We start from the raw sequence: 20,651 nt of genomic DNA on the forward strand, positions 1-20,651 counted from the left end.
CAAACAACAGCAACAACAACAAAAACAAATAAGCAAACAAAAACCAGCAAAAAACCCACAATAAAAACTCCACCACCACTACCACCAAAACAAAACAAAACAAAACACAACAACCCATCCTAAACAACCTCCCAAAAAGTCCCACAGACAAACAGAAAAATCTAAAACATCTCCATGTCAAAAACTACTGCTGCTCAACTTGCAGGCAGCACACTTTTGAAGTTCTTACTGTGGTGTTAGAGAGCAGAAGTTGCATATTCTCTATCCGCTAACCACGGCAATGTGATGACAATTAAGTTTCCACAGGTTCAGCTAAAGTGGTTTGAAATCAGCATTATCAGGGGAAGGAAGACGCAGCACACAAGGGGAAATGCCTTAAGGTGCTTTATGATTGAGAGGAGTAATCTCAGCAGTTTGATATGTGCTGTTACTTTGCATCCTATACACTCACATTAAAATATCTTTGTCTATTTAAATTGTACCTTAGAATTACAGAATTGTTTAGTTTGGAAAAGACCGCTAAGATCTTCAAGTCTAACCGTTAACCCAGCACTGCCAGATCCACCACTAAACTATGTCCCTAAGCACCACAACTACATGCCTTTTAAATACCTCCAAGGATGGTGAATCATCTATTTCGTTAGGCAACCTGTTCCAGTGCTTGACAATCCTTTCCACGATGGAGTTTTTCTCAATATCTAGTCTAAACTTACACTCCATAATGTAAAATCAGTGTCTTGCCACATGTTTTCAAAACACTTTGCATAATATGTTGTCAAGTCCTTCAAAAGCCCTCTATTCTCCACAATAATAGAAATAGGTAATAGTAAAGACTGACTGTCACAACATAGAGACCCATTCAAACACAAGTTTATAAAACCAGCTACATCTAAACCACTTCTAGTCTGTCTGCTAAAGTAACTTGAATGTTTTGCTGTTTGGGGGGACTCAGAAACAAAGTACTCCAACACTCCATTTGGCCTTCATCCTAAGAGGGTGCCTATTCATTCCAGGACATTATTTTGAAGCTTGAGTTGTTCTGTGCCTCTTAGAATAATGCTTTTATGAGCACTGTTTAATGTTGTTCATAACATGCAAATATATTTTGGACTTTGAATAAATTCTGAGTCTGAATAATTTCTGGATGCTTTATTAGAAAAGAAGATAACCAGATAATAGGGCCTCGTATTTGGATGCATTTATCTGATATATTTTCTGCTCATCCATCTCTTCTTTTTATTCTTATTGTGAGTTATGGTGCCTCCTGTTTTCTTTTTTTCTCCCCATTTCCATACCTAATTTAAGGTGCTTGGAAAACAACAGAGAAGAGTTACTGATTTCAGGTCACATAAAGACAATAGGTAAATAAAAAGTATAGCATTTTCATGTTAACCTCTATAAGTTCAAGTGTTGCTGTGTACATACTTACAGAATATGATAATGGGGTTTCCATTACCCTCCTGATAATATCAAGGATTTCAATATAACCTAGACAATATTGCCTCTGATATTTGTAAACAACTTACACAGCCCCCACAAGGGGCTCTCCTTTAAAAATTACACTGCTGTGACTAGAGTAACATTTATCAAAAATGCCTGCATTTTAGAGAAAACTGATTACATGAGACTTGAAGCCACATAAGTTTTCTAGTTAAGATAATTCACATTAAAACAATCACAGTTTTATGAAAACAAAGGCCAGGGAAACAAGAACTGTGTAGTTTACAATTCTGAAAAACAAGGCATAGGGTTTTCATAATAAAAGGGTAGGTATATAAACATGAAGGCACAATATTAGTTCTCTTTCTCCTCTCCTCCTATCAGAGAGCACTGCTATTAGAGTTGACTGAAACAGAATTTTTTTAAGTAGCCGAGAGTGGCTTTTATATTTTCAAACCAAAATTAAAGGCAAAAAAGCTAATAATTGAAACAAAAATCAAGAGTAATAAATATGATGTTGTTGTTTACTTGTTTTTCTACTTTAAAATATTTTATTTAGAAAAATCTGAATCATCTGCTAATGCATGCACAACCAGTAGAATCTATGAATCATTAAACACAACTGGTGTGACCAAGTCAAACCACTTGATAGCATTGCTTAACCTCTCAGAACTGCTACATTTGTATGATCTACATAGATACCTTCTTGTAATTCAGCAGTATGACAAAGCCAAGCACTGAGATAACACTCATATTTTTTTACAAATAATAATATGCCAAAATCTTCTTTCTTGCCCTCTTTTTCTGGTTACCCTTTCATTCTTTCCTTCCAACCATGATGACTAGTAACATACTTAAATAAGAAATTGGGGAAAAATATGAGTCTCAAATAATTGGCATCATGAATTATAGACATTTCAGAACTCTGAGAGCTGGAACTGGAGGACAGGGCTCATCTCACCTATCAGGAGCAGTTGAAAGTTAGGCAAAGAGCTGAGTTCCTCAGCAGGGTTCCCTCCATAGACAGCAGAGAGAAAGAAAAAAAAAATCCAGATGAGGTTGCTTAGCAACTTCAATTTCTTCAAATATCTTAAACAGATATCTTAAAATGGGATGAATCTTCCTCTGGAGACCTCTTTTACCTTCCAAGCATTATACATGAAATAACTTGAAGTGGCTGCCTAACTTCTGGACTAGTAAAAGACGTGAAATTAATTCCATCTCAAGATCCAATTACAGCAAAATTAGAGATTTTGACTGTGCTCCAAGGACTGTAGTGGAAGGAAACTTGAATATTGCCACACAGAAGGTAAAGAATTTCATCCAAATAACCTGATGTTAAAAGAATAGATATTTCCCAAACTGGTGGAGTACAGCAATGGCGTGTGCTGAGAAGATTATGTATTTATGTGTTGTTTTACATCCATAAGCACAGAGCAACATGGGAGAGGTCTGGGAATATTTTGCACCAACAGACTAAGATCACTGTTAATAGACTTATTTATGCATGCACATTTATCCCAGTTTAAAAAGAGTGAAAGCTAATTCATTCAGTTTTGGGTTCATGCTTTACCTTTGTCATTTCAAGGGGCAAAACATCATCTGACAGAGCTTTGTTTCATTTTAAAAAAAAGATCATGCTTCTGCTATTTCCTTTATTCTAAACCAGCTTCTTCTCCAATATTAGAGGAAAAGAACTCTCCTCCCACGATTTTTTTCAGAAACTCTTCACAACTGTCATATATCACACACTCTAAGTAAAGAACCTCGGCATCAAGTTTATGAAGAAATGACAGCTGAACAGTTAGCTGTTCGCCTTGATTAATTTTTGAATGCACATACAAAGCTCCTAAGGACTCTTGCTGTGGAATTAAGAATGGAAATTTCACGTGGAGTTAACATACTTTCTGGTTGTGCCTTAGCAATCACAAATAACACAGTATTTATTTTTATTTTCAGAAATTTTAACTGTGTCTATAGTTAGCTGGTGACATTTACACTCCAGAGCACTTTACTTATGTCTCTTCTGAGCTACAAGTATTTCTATTGTACCCTGATTTTTTTTTGTGTGTGTGTATAAACCTGAATGAGAGTGGGAGCAGTCTGAAATCAATGTGTCTGATCTAAGATGAGTGCTTTGCTGTGGACCATTAAAATCGTGTTTCTATAATATGAAAGTGAGGGTGGGTAATGTTTACCCATGGAAGTGGCACTGTTTCTAAAAGGTACTACATGTTTTGTTTATCTGCTTATTTTCTCTAGAAGACACTTAAACACTATTGTAGATTTAGTCTTCTGTTCTGTAAGTGGTATATGTGGAGGTTTACCCTGTGCTGGGACATATGTTCCATTGGAGTCTTACATATTTTTATTAATATTTAATATTTAAGAAACCCTATTTTCTTAATGTTTGGAGATCAGTGTGATTTTTGGTTTTGAGTAGAAAGTGGATTCAGGTTATCCAGATCAAATTATTGCCTTAACTTTATTTCCTGTACCAGAAGAATATTTAACTTCATTGTTTCACCTCTGCAGGTAAACTAATTTGCTCCACAAGTACATCTTGTAAAAGTGTATTGCTATTGCAATTAATTGGATAGTTACTGTAGAGAGGTCAATAAATTTTCCACTCAGTGTGATTTTTCAAATTTCTGGGAAATGAGAGGCTTTATTCCCAAGCAAAATTGTTTCAAAACATTTGCAGACTAAGATGCAAATGAGAGCTATTAGGATTAGGTCAATCAAAACAGTGCATTTAAATAATTTTATAAAGTTGCATTTCATGCATGAATCATATGCTCACAATTTTGTTCCCAAAAGAATTGATACGGGAAAAAAACGAGGAGCAATCAATATTTGTCAATACTTTCAGTGAATCAGTATTTCCAAGAAAAAAATCTGTGTTAAAGATTGTTACCAGGTCTACAAATTCATGCAAAAAATGTTTATATAAGAATAAAAAATAAAGTTCTAAGCAAGTCAGTTTATAAAGCAGTTGTGACTTGAAACTCAGCTTGACACACTTTCATGTAGATGACTATTTTCACTTTCTCTTCAAGTGTCTCTACCATCCATCCAATATTTGTCATTTTTACTTTAGCATACTGCACTTTACTTTTTGTGTATGCAATAAATCATACTCTATGACAACTTTGGTAAATTGATTGAAAATCTGCACATTTCAATTCTTATACATAGTTCCATTGGTTATTATGTACTTTCAAAATCTTAACCAGCTTTGAACTGATTAAAGGTGTGGAAATCATTAAGGCCTTGCTGCTGTAAAATCTGGTCTGTTGTTTTAAAACTTCAGTCAGTTCAGCAGAACCTAACCCAGATTTATCTTATCATAATATTTCAAAACAGTATATCTGCAGACCGAGGAAAGAAAGCAAGATAGCAGTGGTCAATACCATTGATTTATGGATGATGAAAAAAACAATTCAAAATAAATTAATAAATTTGAAACTACTAGGTTTTTCTAAAACTATTTTTCTACACATTTAACCCATAAAATCAAGTTAAATATGATATTGAATTCAAGTTTTGAATCTTGACTTACTAAGATAAATAAGTTTTCTCATTGAAATAAATGGATAAAGGGTGTATGTATGTAAATATGCATATGCATGTGTGCGTATGCAAATGACTCCAATAATTTTGCACCAACTATCTAAATAAATCACTGGGTTTTTACCAAGCCAGGAAATATTTAAATTTAGGGAATTAATTTACTTTAAAAATGCTGTATACAGACTAAGCTATGAAATGGATTATCACATATATTCTTAACTAAATATTTTACTACTGCATTTCTTAAACCGGAAATATAAATACGTCTGGAGATGTTAGCCTAATTCCATGGTCTGTGTTACACTAGATTGCTTTATACACGTGTTTTAACTTTGAGCTGTTTAAAACAAAGCAAAGTTTAGCAATGTCTAATTGTTCTTATCACATTTTGGTCTTGATATACGTTCCTTCCCACATACGTCTTCCATCCTCTCGTGTCTTTTTTGGGAATTTGGAGCCATATAAAGAAATATATTTTTCCTTCAAAAACAAGACAGAGTGGCTGTTCCTTGCATAATTGTATCAAAGGAAGAGGTTCAGAAGTGGGAAAGAAGTAGGAGATTTTTTATTCTCTCTCTTATGACCCATCCTCTGTATAGGATACACATAGGCTGGGGCCAGCCAAAATCTAGTGCTTACCCGGTCTGATTTAGCAATTCTTGGGAAGAAAGGGTTAAAACTGAAAGGATGGTAAGGAGGATGGTAGATTCACTCAAGTGACCTTGCAGCTGGGATTGCTGAGGCCTGGACAATAACAGTGTGGGAAATCCCCTATATTACACCTGCTGCTGTTTATCTTCTATCTGTTTTGAGAAGCAGAATTTCTGTGTAGAGATAACGTAGGTGTTCTGAGAGACTGGGAGGCACTCTCGCTGATATTCTTGAGCTTCCTGTTTTGGGAGAGAGAAGATCAAAACTTAGAGATCATGAAAAAGCACAGAGATGACAGCATAGTGATAAACTACACATGCATGGGCCCTTGATAAATGGGTTCAAATAGCAGACCCTCCTCCCGCCAGAATGGACTGAGCCTTACAATGCCTATGGTCCTACTTGTGTGTGCCTGCCCAGGTGTTGCTTCGTGATCCTCCAGTTAGTGAGGTAATTAAATAAATTTACTCTTTACATTTCAGTAGTGGTTTTGTGGTGTTCTGGCTACCTACCTGTGGCTATTCACACAATGATGTTCCAACAGTCTTTCAAAGTTATGTACTTTATCATATTCTTTGACAAATGGATCATACAAAGTCTTTCACAGAAAGAGAGAAGAAAGCTATAAGAAAAGCTGGAAAAGAAGCTAATGGCAATCTTTTGAAATGATTAACTAAGCAAAAATATAGATATGTTTCAGATTAGTTTTCAACTAGTGGTAATTATTTGATCCAGTTTCTTTTTGTATCAGAATCTTAAAGGCTCTGGTGAAAACAAGCAGAGCTGAAGCTATCCAACTGTTAGCTTTGTTCATGTGTATCTCAGGGAGCTTTTCTTATTTATATGTTTCTTGATTGTTCCATTCTGTTCAGCACTGTTCTTTTTTGGCATCACACAGGGTCTCTTATTTAAGAAAGATTAAATACATATTTAAGATTTCTGACTATGGAAAAAACTCGAAGTGGCATAATGAAAGGAAGTTGTTACTACTAAACCCCAGACTAAGATTTCTTTGCAGACCCTAGGAGATTTGTGGGAAAATAGATTTGTGAAAATTCAGCTCTGCCTTGGCTTATAAGAAGCATGAGAAGGGATCACATAAGATATCAGTTCCACTGGCAGATGTCTGGATATCATCTGCTGACTACATATAGGTAGAAAAACCTAGGGATAAAAATAGATTATTCCTTTCCCCTTCTGAAGTTTTATTTGCTTTTAGTTTTGCTTAAACTGGTTAAGTACAAACATGTCAGGAAACGAAAAAATGATGGGAAACTGTGATTGAACTCCGAATGATTTAACATGGCAACCAGCCCAAGTCTGTGCACTGCTGAGTGATCTTAGTCTCCGTGAAACAAGCAAATGTTTGGAATTTCAACGAAGAGTGGATATGTAATCGCTGTTTCTCATGGATGCTAGTCAGACAAATCTTTATAAATGTAAAAAAAGAAAGATGAATATAATATTTATATGAAATATGAAACACAAGTACAGCCTATCTTGCAATAAAAGCAATCCTGCCTTATCCTTTTGGTGCACTTTCTGTTTTTCCATATCTTTCCACTGCCCACGCTTTTTCAGAAGGAGCATTTTGTATTCCTCCCCTATATGGAGTAGCCTTTTGCATGTTAGAGCACAGGCTTAGATTTCCATCCATCTCTCCCTATTTGCTGTCACACCTACGCTTTTTCCTTTTTGGCCTACTTTTGATGTATATTCCATTTACAGTGTATGTTACAAAACTTTTTACCCCCATCATGCAACACCATTTTCATTAAAAAATGCTTCTTTTTTTTGGTGAACGCATGTAATTTCAATATTTTTCCTCTGTAGTAGTCACTGTGCCATATTTACAGCACAATGAAAAATACATGTTACAGAGCAGGCATTACACTGTCTAATATAAATAAAGTTGCTTGTTTTACTGCAAACCTGTAGATGGCATTAAGAAAAATGGGGCCACTCCCATTTATCTGAGTGTCCTATGACTGTTATGAACAGATCTATGACAGTATTTAATCAGGGGCCCGTTCCTCAGATGCCACTGAATAAGCTCAAGACAGTATTGTGAAAAGGTATTTTGTTCCTCTCACATTTCAGGGATTCCTCTGTACCTGAATGATCTCATATTATTGATTAGAGTAGCCACAATGTTCCCAAACAGAAGCCAAAAGAGCAAAAAAAAGCCAATACAATGAAAAAAGTAGAGCCATTACTCATGCCTTCTTATCATCCAGACATCTTCCTATTAGGAAAATATCTTTTTAGGATCCACAAGATTTAAGGCTACACTGGGACCTTAGGACATCAGAGATATACACTTGTCTGTAACTTTTCTTTTTGCTCTCCCATAGAACTACTGAGACAGAAGTTGTGCTAAGTATTTTTTTTTCAGTAGTTCCACTGTTAAAGTGGACCAACTTTGGGATGAAACTACTAATTAAAACTTCGCTTTATGTGTTTTACCCGAAGTACATTAATTGATTTTTTTCTGGCTCTAGATTTGGTTTTTGATTTTAGAAATATTAGACCAAATTCTGCAGCCCGTTATGGATACACAAATATTGTTTTCATGGATGTGTAGCATTCACAGAGAAGATCTAGTTCATTCAGAGCCAAATTTGACTGCCATTTAAATCGATGAAAGGCTCTGACTTATGTCTATGTGAATTGCATTAGTCACTTAATAATTTCAGAGGAGATCTAATGGTGAATTGGTTCTCACTAAGAACAGTATACAGTGAGTATATTAGTCTGTTGAGCTCCTAAATGGTAGTATTAAAGCAATAACAAGAGCCTAAAGAAAAAATAAATAGTTTGCTTAGGTTTCCCACTTGTCTATTTGATGTAAACCTTCCTTTTGTTACAGCACAGTTTCTCCACAAGAATAAACTGGTATCTTCTTTCACTCCAACTACTGAAAGTACAGCCCTAATAACATTTCATAACTACAAATTAGACTCATGATTCATCTAAGAGGAAATTTTGGTCCTAAATTAATTATGCAACAAGACCGGAAAACTACACTTTGCAGCATTTCATGTTATTCTATTGATGCCCACAGTGGACTTTTGATGAAAACTATCTTCAGGGTTTGTCAGTACCGCAACCAGTTCCTGAGAGTCCCATTTCAAAAGTTTATCATATGTTGTTGACTGAAATAGTCATTAGTACCCAGAAACCCACAAAAAAATGAACAAATACATACATATATATATATATACACATATGTATATCCAAATTCAGAACTTACAATACTTTAGTTCTCTCATTTTATTAGGAGACATGCTTCACTTGAAATGCTAGTTCAAGCAAACCACAATATTCTGTGATATTGAACATCTATTGTGAGCAGTGATTACTTGTACCCAAACAGGCTGCGTCGGAAAGCAGGAAACTCATTACTGTTCTGGTAAAACTGTGTATTTCAGACAATGATTTGAACAATATTAGTCACAATTCCCAAAACATCCCTTGCAACTTTGTATTATGTCCACTTTCAGGTACAATGACAAGTCCATCATTATCAATAGCTGTAAGTGATGCTAGAGCTGTAAACCTACTGAGTTCAGGGGGAAATCTCACGCACCTTGCCTTCTTTCACCTTGAAATCATTTGTCACTGTAGTAGTGTTAGACGACAATTTTGCATTCTCCAATGTGTATTGCACACAAATGGCACTGTATTGCTAGTGTAGATATTTAAAATGATTTTTTTCTCCACATAATGCACAGGTTATGGGTATGCCTTTACTCCTATTATTAAAACAGACCAAACTGAGGTGATAGCATGAGTCTCTGTATTTAAGCCTCAGTTAATAAGAGGGTCCTTAACAAAGCCCTCCTCTTTGAACCCTCCCACTGCATTCAGTTGCAAATCACTGTTTGGCTGACAAAGCCGTCGTCCTGTCCCCCACAGCCCCAAACCTTCTCACGCTGAGCACTGCGGCTCTATCAGCAGTAACATCTCTGTGAGGGGCAGCAACACCTCTTCCTGTGAGGGACTGTTCTTATTAATCAGGGGCACTGAATGGAAACCAATCAGATAGAGAGTCCCTTTTGCTTCTGCTCGCTGCCTGCCTGACTTAAAAGTGATGCTGGGAGAGAGAGAGCCCTAGAGAGATGCAAGTGCATTCAGCGCTGGAGATACGGTAACATGCAGAAGGGAGGAAGCAGGTAGAGAAGCAGCAATGAACGGACAGAGCTAGGCTCACGCTGACAGACTCGGTGAGTAGATTAACTTTCTTTAGCACCGGAATTCCTGACAGCAGAAGAGCAGATGCTTTCTTTAGGAGTGTGTTAAAGATGTCTTACAGACACTTTTTTTGGGGGGTGTGTGTGGAGGGGCAGTATCAGCAGAACACTTTGGGGGTATTTCTCTTATACAATTCAGAAACACCTCCCTGTACACTAAATTGCTGAAATCTAAACATTTGTTTCTGTATATATGACAACTGATGTGCATATTAGAAAACTAGCAATGCATATGCTATTTGGCAATACTATTTGACATTACTCAGTTTTTATTGCCATATAGCAGTAACGATACAGCCTAACTTTTGTGCAGGATGCTTTTTCACCTGTCCAGATAGAAGGTATCCTCTTTTTCTTTCTTTCACATTTGTTTTCCTGATAAACATCTAGGATGAAAAAATAGAGGTCTTTACTACTACTAAGAATGAAGTACCAATGCTTTAGCTTGTTTTTCTTTAGTGGGAGTAGCAAAATTAGCAGGTTTTTTTAATATGCATTGTAGGGAGAAGTGGCAACTCAGGGTTCAGAAAGACTGAGATCTGAGGGAGATGTCCCTTTGGATATCCATAGCAGTAAGTCAACAGACTTAAAGTGCAAGGATGCTTTCCAGAAGTGCTTCCAAACAACCTTGTCAGCCCAATATATATAATCAGAGATTCACACAAGAAAGCAAGACAGAAGGCACAAAAGGTCACACTGACCACTTGATTCTGAAGTAACCAGCAGAAAACAATTGCCCGATGAATGACATTTTGCCTTTTCTTCTCACATGCAAGAAACACGCTGTCACATCCATTCAATTTCACTCTATAAGCTTAAAAGACAGAATGATGCTTATGAATTAAAAGGAAATTTATATACTTTGCTGTTGTAAGGCAACGTGCATACAGTAGCTACTCACCTTGTCACAGAGTTAAGTCATAGGTCAGAAAATAGAATGGTATTTTCTTACGATAATTTCAGTAGACAAATTTACAACCAATGTGTCAGTCTTACTTTTATTAAAGTCAGTGTTAAAACTTGTATTTTACTGAAATTACAGCAAGATTATATTTCATTGCTGAATGTTACACTAGCTACTCATGGTAAGGATAAGTATGGATAAAAACACAAGTGTGATACTTGTAATAGTTTCAGTGATATGATCAAAAGATTTGTTTAATAAATAATATTGGCTGTAGCGATAGGAATTGCTAATGACAGATCTTTAAAAATATTGTTTCCAAGTCATTTTCCCTATTTGAAATGTTAATTTCTATTCCAAAAATTGAGTGGACTAATTAAATATTAATAAGCCTTGTGTTATTATTTTTCTATGATTTTTAAGAACTCTATTTAAAGAACTGTCTTAGTTTAAAAAAAAAGCATTTTGCTATCTGTATGTCAGTTTGACAGGTAAAATACATTGCCCTGTCATTTGTACTTCACTATGTAATAATGTAAATTCAAGACAGAATTAAATATGTTTATAGCTAATGTGATTTTTTATTAAAAAAACATAAAACTTTTACAAGGTCACATTATAAAGCCAAATATATATGAAAGAAATAATTCTTTTTTTAAAGTTAGATAAACAAGATTAATTTTAAATGGAGAAATGTAACTGTATTAGTATTACTAATACGTACTAATCTTGTACCTAAAATTGTTGCCAAGTCTTTTTAAACTTGATGGGGTGATTTCAGCAATCAAAGTTTTTCATGTTTATCCTGTGAATGAAGTAGAGTATTTAATTTCAGAGGTTGTCTTGCAGCCATTATTGTGGAAAATTATGTTTTGTATGCAACCAATACCTCTCACCTAAACATGAAAAGCAGTTTGGTGATGCAGTTTGTAAAGAAAATGTGGAGAGAAACAGCTCTGCCATATGTTTTGTACAGCTCCACAGTAAAAGTGCTTCAAGCTTTCAGCATTTGCATGCTTTTCAGCAGAAGTGACCATTTTGAAAAGGCTTTCCTTCCCTTCACGTGGCAACCCATGTGCAGGGATCTGTGCTCTACCCTCACCTAGCTGTTGCTCCACAAGGATGCTGATCCCAGCAGCAGTTGCATGGTGCTGGCAGAGACGCCCTCTCATCATGGGATTAACCAATAAGGATGACTGCATTCCCCAATTTATGCACCAAAAAAAATGTAATAACTCAAATCCACTAGTTTAAATGTCATCACCCACAATGCTGCAGAAAGAACTTAATTCTGACAGTCACTTATACCCTGGCATCAGGACATGGTTTCTGAATTTGTAAAATATGGGTTGCAAGTAATCTACTGGCAGAAGCGTTTGAGAAGTAGAGCCAGAAAATAACAGGACTGACAATTTCCTCTGAAGACAAGTTTGTTTGGCAGATAAAACAAGGTAGACTAGTGTCTCCTGTTGATTGATGATAACCGGACACATGAAGGAACAACCATTACCTCAGAATTTTCATTTATTATAGGATGCCACAAACACACAGATTCTTACAACTATTTTCAGAGAGAAACAGAAGCACAGAACTGTTCTCCTTTTCTTTCTCCTTCCCCATCTTTTCCCAATTTTGAAAACTGTTCTGCAGTCACAGGAAGACCTTACTGAAAATCAGAATTCAGTAATGATCACCGACTAAAAATTCTCCCAACTTCTGCACAAACCTTATGCTTATAAAAAAGCTGGATTATATAGACTGGAATATAAGACAGTAAGACACTATAGATATATAATGTTATGTGTTTCTTCTATGAAGTCAGAACTATTTAACTGCAGAAGGCAACTGGAGCAAAAGCCTAGAGAAAAATGCATCTCCCACTCATATCAGAACATCTTCTGAATTTCTAAGGCTTGCAGCAGGTGTTACATGCAAATGTTATCTGTAGAAGCACTAATGTTTGAACATGAATAGGGATGCCTGAAAGCTAACTACATTCTACATGTGAGAGAGTTTATGAAAAGTCATTTGTAGGAATAAATTCAAAATTTTGCTAAAGGGGGTGGAAAGAGAAGGAATATAAAGCAAAGGGAAATGAATAAAAAGAATTTTTATAAAAGCAGTCATCGTCATTTTAACAACTTTCTCCTTTTGCCTTTTAAACACATGTGAAATTTCTGAATGGCTGAAGGTGACTTATTTTCCTGACTTTCAGTGACTGATCATGATAAAAATACCCCAGTGGCATCAAGGACTACTTGCCGAGCATGATTGGAGAGGCATATCTTAAGCAGATCATATCATGTGTTTGCAGTAAAAAATCCCAGCAAAACTGAGCCTTGGTTACTCCCAGGAAAATGTTGTTACTAACTTCAGGAGAAAGAAAAAATACTGGATGTATGGTGCAGCTCAAAAGAAAGCTCTAAAATGAGTATGTTTTGGAAAGAAAATAATTTTTTAATGCCTAGTATGTAAAGTTATTATAGAAAAGATAGGAAATTAAGTATGCTACTTATAATCTCTGATCCACAATCTTGGAAAGATAACAGAAGGACGTGGGTGGCACTGTTTTCATCCCACACACAGGTATTATCGCACAGAAAGTTGACTTGATCTCAGTTATGGAGTAGCTCTGTGTCAGAGCCAGGGGTAGAATGGGGCCTCCCCTTTCACAGTCCTTCAATTTCTCTGTATGAGTACATCAATATTCATATATCCTTGAATACTTAAATTTGATACCATAAACAACCACAGATGTTTCTCTGGAAATATATTTCTGCCACTGCAAAATAGAATGCTTAAAGTGATGGTCAATGCATTCCATTGTTAGTAAAATGCAAAAGTCTATAATCAAGTTTCACACTTTTTAACAGTAAGAGTAATAGCAACATGAAGACAGAATCATTTTAGATTCTGTTTCCCTATCTCATACAAACATAGCTTTCATAGTCACTAACTCCTGATACGAAAATGCAAATACTAGAGAGGTTTATGAAAGTAAAAATTTTCTGTGTGCTGGACAATATTCAAGTTGCTCCCTCAAAAACCCTATTTGAGGGAAATAACCCCCAGCTTCATGGAAATTCTGCCTGGAAGGATATTACAGTTTTAGACCATGCATGTTGATACTTAGAGATTCCAATTTCCAAAAAATACTAACAGCATTTTCCTATTGTATATAAGGATATTAAGAAAAGCTTCTAAACCAATTACCCAAATTCAAAACATGATCTTTGTAAATTACACTCAAGAAAGACTCTGTGAAATAAAAAAAACTGGGAATAATATTTTTATGTTTGGGGATGGAAACAGTAGGCCTTTCCATCCTTTTAGACATCCTTTAGACAAACTACACAACAACTTTCATAAGGAGACTATCTCAATTTACATATTTTTAATAGTTCAGTTGAAGTCAATTAATAATGCATACAGGCCTATTTGCAATATACACATGAATAATTAGATTTAGCCATTACTTTCAAAAAATTATGACCTATAATACTGATAATCAGTGGTGTAGAATTTGACATTTATATTTTGGCACCTCTTAAAAAAGAATTCAATAAAACATCGAGTTGTAAAAGAGTGTTCAATAAAGGAAATGTAAAAAATATAGTGATCTAACAACCTCAGTTAAAGATCTTACCAAAATAATTGTTCTTTATTTCCTCTGTATTCCATCATTCAATATTTGCTCCTAGGGAGATGATGAGGAGGCAAAGTGAAAAAGGTGTGAGTTGGGGATAAAGGAGAAGTTAATCCCATTACTTCTGTTTGAAAGAAAAGTAGTTACAGTAGAAATTAAAATTAGTATTTTGAAATCCAGCAGTGATAAGTTCTGTATGACTGGAAAGTATCAGTAAACTATTCAAAGCTGGTTTTAACAAATACAAATAACCCCAGTTTATGAACAGAACTTTTATATATATATATATATATATATACATATATATACATTTATACATATATACATACAAATAGAAATGTAAACCCAAGCATAACTTATGCAAATTCTAAGAATGATAACATATTTTTAAAAAGAATATATTAAAATGGGTTTGTTTAAGTTTGCAGTGCTGTTTTCTGGATGAATTTGCCTGCTTACTTTGTTGTTTATCAAAATACTTTTACATGGTTTGAATTATTCTTTGTAATTTTTTTTTTTATATTAATGGATTTAAATATCAAGCGTTGCAGTGAGAAGCTATTGCAAAAAAGTTCTTTCTTCTGATTCTTAAGACATAGGTGCTGGTTGTGGGTAATCTCCTGGAACTCATTTTACCTGTGTAGTAAAAGAAAAACAATCAGGAAAACATACTTATTTCAAAAGGAAATTCTTGTAGTTGTTTAAACTACATGTCAGGAGAGTTGTTTGTACTTGTGCCACATTCCGGAACCCGTATTTAGAATGACTAACATTTTGCAATAAGACTAGTCCCACTGAAGCCAGTGAAATTGCTTTTGTGCATTTCCCTTACCCAGAGTAAAAATGAGCGCTGAATCTGTGTTCTTATAACAATTCTATCTGATGAAAATTTCTATTTCCCTCAGAGTAAACATAAAAATATTATGTTACAGAAAATATTTTCCCATTTCCTGAAAGATTTGCAATAATCCTTACATTTGCTTCCCAAATGTAAAAGGTAATTTCATTCTTAATGAGAATTCAGACTTGCTGAAAAAATGGAAATATATTTAAAAAATAATGTAGACTCTTCATTCCTTTCTGTTAATAGCATCCCATGGATTACCAGAAATTAAGCCAGATCTTGCTCTTAGTGATTTTAAATTTTTGTTATACATGACTTCTGTCCTTACCAAGACAGCTTTCTGGATTGTATTTATACCTTTTCTAGGGGTAAGATAATAAGTAAAACTTGTATTCTAAATAAAATTAACTAATCTCTTCAATTTCCTTAATGGAAATAGAACTACTTTATCTATAACACTGAAGATATTGTTCTTTGCTTAGTAGTAGTAGTAGTAGTAGTAATAGCAGCAGCATCAAGGCTGAGAACTCATGTATCACTTGAAGTAATGATTTTGTAATGTTTTAATAGCATTTGTCACATTTTGATAAAATCCAAGCTTCTGGTAGTGCCTGCTGTTCCCATTATTGTCCTTCTGAAAAATCTACCCATGATGGTAAACCATGCATGCAGCAAACAAAAGGACTTTCAAATCAGAAAAGTATATAATGTGTTTAATGTACTTCTAACCACTTTTTAAGGCAATTAAAGACGAGAAACTCTCAAAGACATTGGTACAGCTACAAGTGGCCAAAAAAACCCCTACTGGTTAAGAACCTTTCCCTGAAGCTTTCATTCAAGAAAGGGGGAAATAACATCAGTGAAGTCAAAAGGGGGAGTAAATTAGGAAGTGGTTAGACTGCACCATAGTTTGATGGTTTTGTCCAAAATAAAAGAGAAACAAAAATTAAAATAAAAGATGTTCACCCATACTGAAAGGTTAAATTTAATAGATAATGCCTTAGGAATATACATAGTGTTGCACATTCAGAAATGTAACTCTTAGCACTGCTAGAATGAAAGATTTAGCACTTCTGACAATGGTGCTCATTATAATAATTTATTTGCCATTTGAACTTGTGCTCATGCAACTCACATTTACATTTCAGAGCAAATTTTTCTAACAGCTCCCTACAATGTAGATCCACAAAAAATAAACTTCTCAAATACATAAAGGCCCTCTATGTTTTTTTCTCTCCCAAATATGTTGAGACTCTAGTTCATAATGCTCCCAAAACTAGAAGCCTACAGGTTTAATAGATTTTTAACTACTTTAAAGATTATGTTTGCAAAGCATTTGTTTGATTAAATAGTGAGCTGCTGTTATACACAGACACAGGACCATAGTTACCTTGATTACTCAAGAGATACACTCAGCAACATCTAGTAATATATAAATGACAATTTCAAATAAATAGAAAAGATTTCCTAAAAATTGCATATGAGAACAAATGGTTCCTGTGTAGTTTGTGTCTAACACACTAGGAGAAGCATATATTCATAGTTTAAGTTTTGATTAGAACTGAAATGGGTCTTAAGGATTAACCAGTACAGGATTAAAGTTCCTGGTCTCATGACATAAAATGGATCTCAATTTCTATTTAAAAAGTATTTCACTACTTTTTAATTGGCAGAAAAAGTATATAAACTCAGGAGAAAGTGATACTTTTCTGAAAGTGCAGATAGTTAGAAACAGTAGCATTGTATGTCACTGAGAACTTTCATGAGATCTACATGTGGTGGTCCCAAACAATACAAAGCCAAGGCTTTGTATTTACATGCATTGAGTAACCCCATGTAATTGGTAAAGTGCTGAGAGCTATTAGAAGAAACCTTACCAACCTGGTACAAAGTATCACTAGTTGGAAGGAACGAAGGAAGGGAGAAAGGAAGGAGGGAAGGAAGGAAGGCAGGCTTCCTCTCCAAGAAGAGTAGATTAACAAAGCTGAAGCAGCATAAAGATTTATGTAAACAAGGAGAAGATTCTAGATTACTTGTTTTGAGGTAATTTAAAATGCAATAGTGTGGGTAGCTACAATAAAAATAGGACCAAAATGAATGTTATAATTTATCTATACCCTTTCTGTTCAAATAGCATCAGAATCAATAATTTGTACAGACTGAAAACTGAAATCTGAAAAAAAATGCTTTAAGGAACATAAATAGGGGGGTATTGCAGTAGAATTGAAAATAAATGAGTCACATTAATTTTCTGCTTCCTTCACCTCTAGTTAATTGGCACTAATTAAATTTCATGCTAGTCAGCCTGTGAGTTTGATAGGTAATTAAAAAAAGCCCTGAAATTTCATTGCTTGTGGTGAAAATATACATGTATTAGTGTATACATATATCTGTATCAACATCTGTGTCACTACTGATATAATTTTAGAGGCAGAGGTGACATAAAGAGATTTAGAGATCTAGATATATCCACACATGTATCTACATATATCTGTGTAAATATAGCTATACCTTTATATGTATAATTACATCGATAATTATACATATAATTTTTGTTTTATTTTTTATTTGCTCAGCATCTGTGTCATGAAAGTCATGCATGTACTTGCACTGTAAGGTCTCCAGTGGTACACTGAGTTCTAAACAGGAACTGGTAAGGTAAGATGCCTACATGCTCTGCGTTGAGGAGGACTCTGCAGGTCATTTCAAGTTTCTATTCTATCACCTCAAACCCAGAGAGGTAAATATCAGAGGAAAACACAGCAAAACATCTGTTCTGTCTACATTATCAATCCAGAATCATAGAATGGTTTGAGTTGGAAGGCAACTTTAAAGAACATCTAGTTCAACCCCTCTGCCATGGACAGGGACACCTTGCACTAGATCAGGTTGCTCTAAGCCCCATTCAACACAGTCTTGAACACTTTCAGTAACAGAACTTCTACAACTTCTCTGGGCAACCTGTTCCAGTGTCTCAACACCTTTGCTGTAAAATATTTCTTCCTTATGTCCAATCTAAACCTTTCCCTGTTTCAGTTTAAAGTCATTGTTTTGCATTGAGTTTTTTATCTACCAGTGCTCCCAAGTCCTTCTCAATGGGGCTACTCTCAATTTTTTCATCCCAGTCTGTAATACTGGGAATTGCCCCAACCAAGGTGCAGGACCTTGGAATTGGCCTTGCTGAACTTCATGAGATTTGCACAGGCAGAATCCTCAAGCCTGTCGAGGTCCCTCTGGATGATGTCCCTTCCCTCAAGTATATCAACTGCACCACTCATCTTAGTCTCATCTGAAAACTCTGAGTGTGCATTTAATCTCACTGTCTATATGGTTAATAAAGACATAAAATAGTATTGGTCCCATTAGAGAGCCTTAAGGAACACCACTGATTACTGGTTTCCACTTGGACATTGAGACATTGACAGTAAATTTTTGGATGAGGCCATCCAGCCAATTCCTTATCCATCTAACAGTCCAACCATCCAACCTGTAAGTCTCCAATTTAGTAGCAGGACTATTGTGGGGGCCTCAAAGGCCTTACAGAAGTCCACGTACATGACCTTTGTAGGTCCTTGTCCACTGATGCAGTCAGTCCATCATCGAAGGCCACGAGATTAGTCAGGTAGGAGTCACCCTTGGTAAAGCCGTGTTGGCTGTCCCTAATTAACTCTTTGCCTTCCTTGTGCTTTAACAGGAGGATCTGTTTCATAATCACACCAGGTACAGAGGTGAAGCTGACTGGCCAGCAGTTCCCAGGGTCCTCTGTCAAATCAGCGTCATTTTATTCCTTCAAGATTATAGAAAAAAAATTCCAGTTCATTCAATAAATTTCTTTTTGAGGGAAAAATTCCATGAAAGAGGAACTTTTGACTATATCACATTAATACAATTACATGGCATGACTGGTTGGTAACTTTCAGTGAAGCACTTAAATAGCCATACACTGTCTACCTCACTACATGTATTGACAATTTTTGTACCTTCAGAAAATTCAAGCAATATTTTCAACATGGGCTTTTTAGCTTCTATCACTGTTTCTCATCTGAAAGAGCAAAGATTCAGGAAATCTGGAATCCTTTAGCTACAATGCAGTTTTTGGAATATCTTCAGCCTTACTGTGTGGTCATCTAAATGATCAACCCCAAGGTAGACAAAGCAATATCTCTAATGACTTGAATTTAAATGTCCCTTTACAATGCAAATAAAAGTTGACTTCTTATTCCTACTTCACTTAATTTGTCCTGAAGTTGAGCTGTATCCTGATAACTGACAGGTCAAATGATGTGATCATCTACCTTAAACAGAAATTTTCAACCCAGTAACCACTATCAAGTATCTGAAGGACAGCAAGGACCAGGAAGACATAGACATGTTCTTTGGGTTTTTCAGGTAGTCAGTAGTCATTAATTCTAGGGCACACTGAACGAAGAATGAGATTTTCATCATTACCACAGAGCATCCAAGATTTTTTATACTATTTATAAAAAAAGACAATTGAAGATTTCAAGATTTAAATATGAAAGTAGTCATAGAACAGTTACCAACTTAATTTACAAGCACTTGCTTTCTCAGGTGTGGTTGGTAAACAGCAGCACCAATCCCGTTTAAAAGATGGAGAACTGTTATTTGCCCTGAAATATAATGGTGTTCATATTTGAAGGTAGAATGTATCGTAGTGTTTTTTTTTTCTTCAAGACATGGAATGTTACCATATGATATGTTAAACAGTTGTAACTAGGAATTGATTTACCTTAATACTCTTCCAGTAATATTCATTACTGTATGTTAAAACTTGTAGGTTGTCTCACTGAGAATTTAATGAGTATTTGTCAATGTTCATTTGTTTTATTGACTATGGTCCTACAAAAGTACATGCAAAAGAAATTTACACTCAGTGTAAAAAACTCAATATTTAAATGCAAAAACTTACATATCCTATATTTTGTTGATATATATATATATTTATGTGCATTTATGAGCATAAGTAAATGTAATTAAAAGTAGCAGCTGAAGTACTACGTCATGAGAGTCATGTACATTATAATTTCTTAGAGTGCATTTGGTTGTGAGTGGGAGTACCACAATATCCCAGTAGAATATTAATTTACGTGAAGCCACTTACAAAAATTATTATCTGAAAGAATGGCAACAGTATCGTAACATTTCCAACATTTATCTCTTTTCATACTCTGTACAACTCCCTTGGATCTAGCCTCACTGCCTTCTGGAGCAACCAGCCCCATTGTATTCCTGATGTGGTTTGAGCCAGAAAACTGTTGAGTTTTATGGGGACAGAGAGACCTGCCGATTTGAAGAGAGGAAAGTAGAGAGTTCAGAGGT

General features: G+C 35.2%; 1 protein-coding gene across 1 annotated transcript in view; it reads left to right on the plus strand.

The window, feature by feature from the left end:
* The first annotated feature begins 9,574 nt into the window (after positions 1-9,574).
* Positions 9,575-20,651, plus strand: part of CDH9 (cadherin 9) — a 101,328-nt gene continuing 90,251 nt past the window's right edge. Inside the window, exon 1 of the mRNA XM_051799395.1 lies at positions 9,575-9,890. The gene's annotated coding sequence lies outside the window, so the exon portion shown is untranslated. The remainder of the gene's footprint in view (positions 9,891-20,651) is intronic.

The sequence above is a fragment of the Manacus candei genome, unplaced genomic scaffold, assembly GCF_025592945.1.
Source record: "Manacus candei isolate 608988 ecotype Guabito, Panama unplaced genomic scaffold, ASM2559294v1 h1tg000049l, whole genome shotgun sequence".
NCBI lineage: Eukaryota > Metazoa > Chordata > Aves > Passeriformes > Pipridae > Manacus > Manacus candei.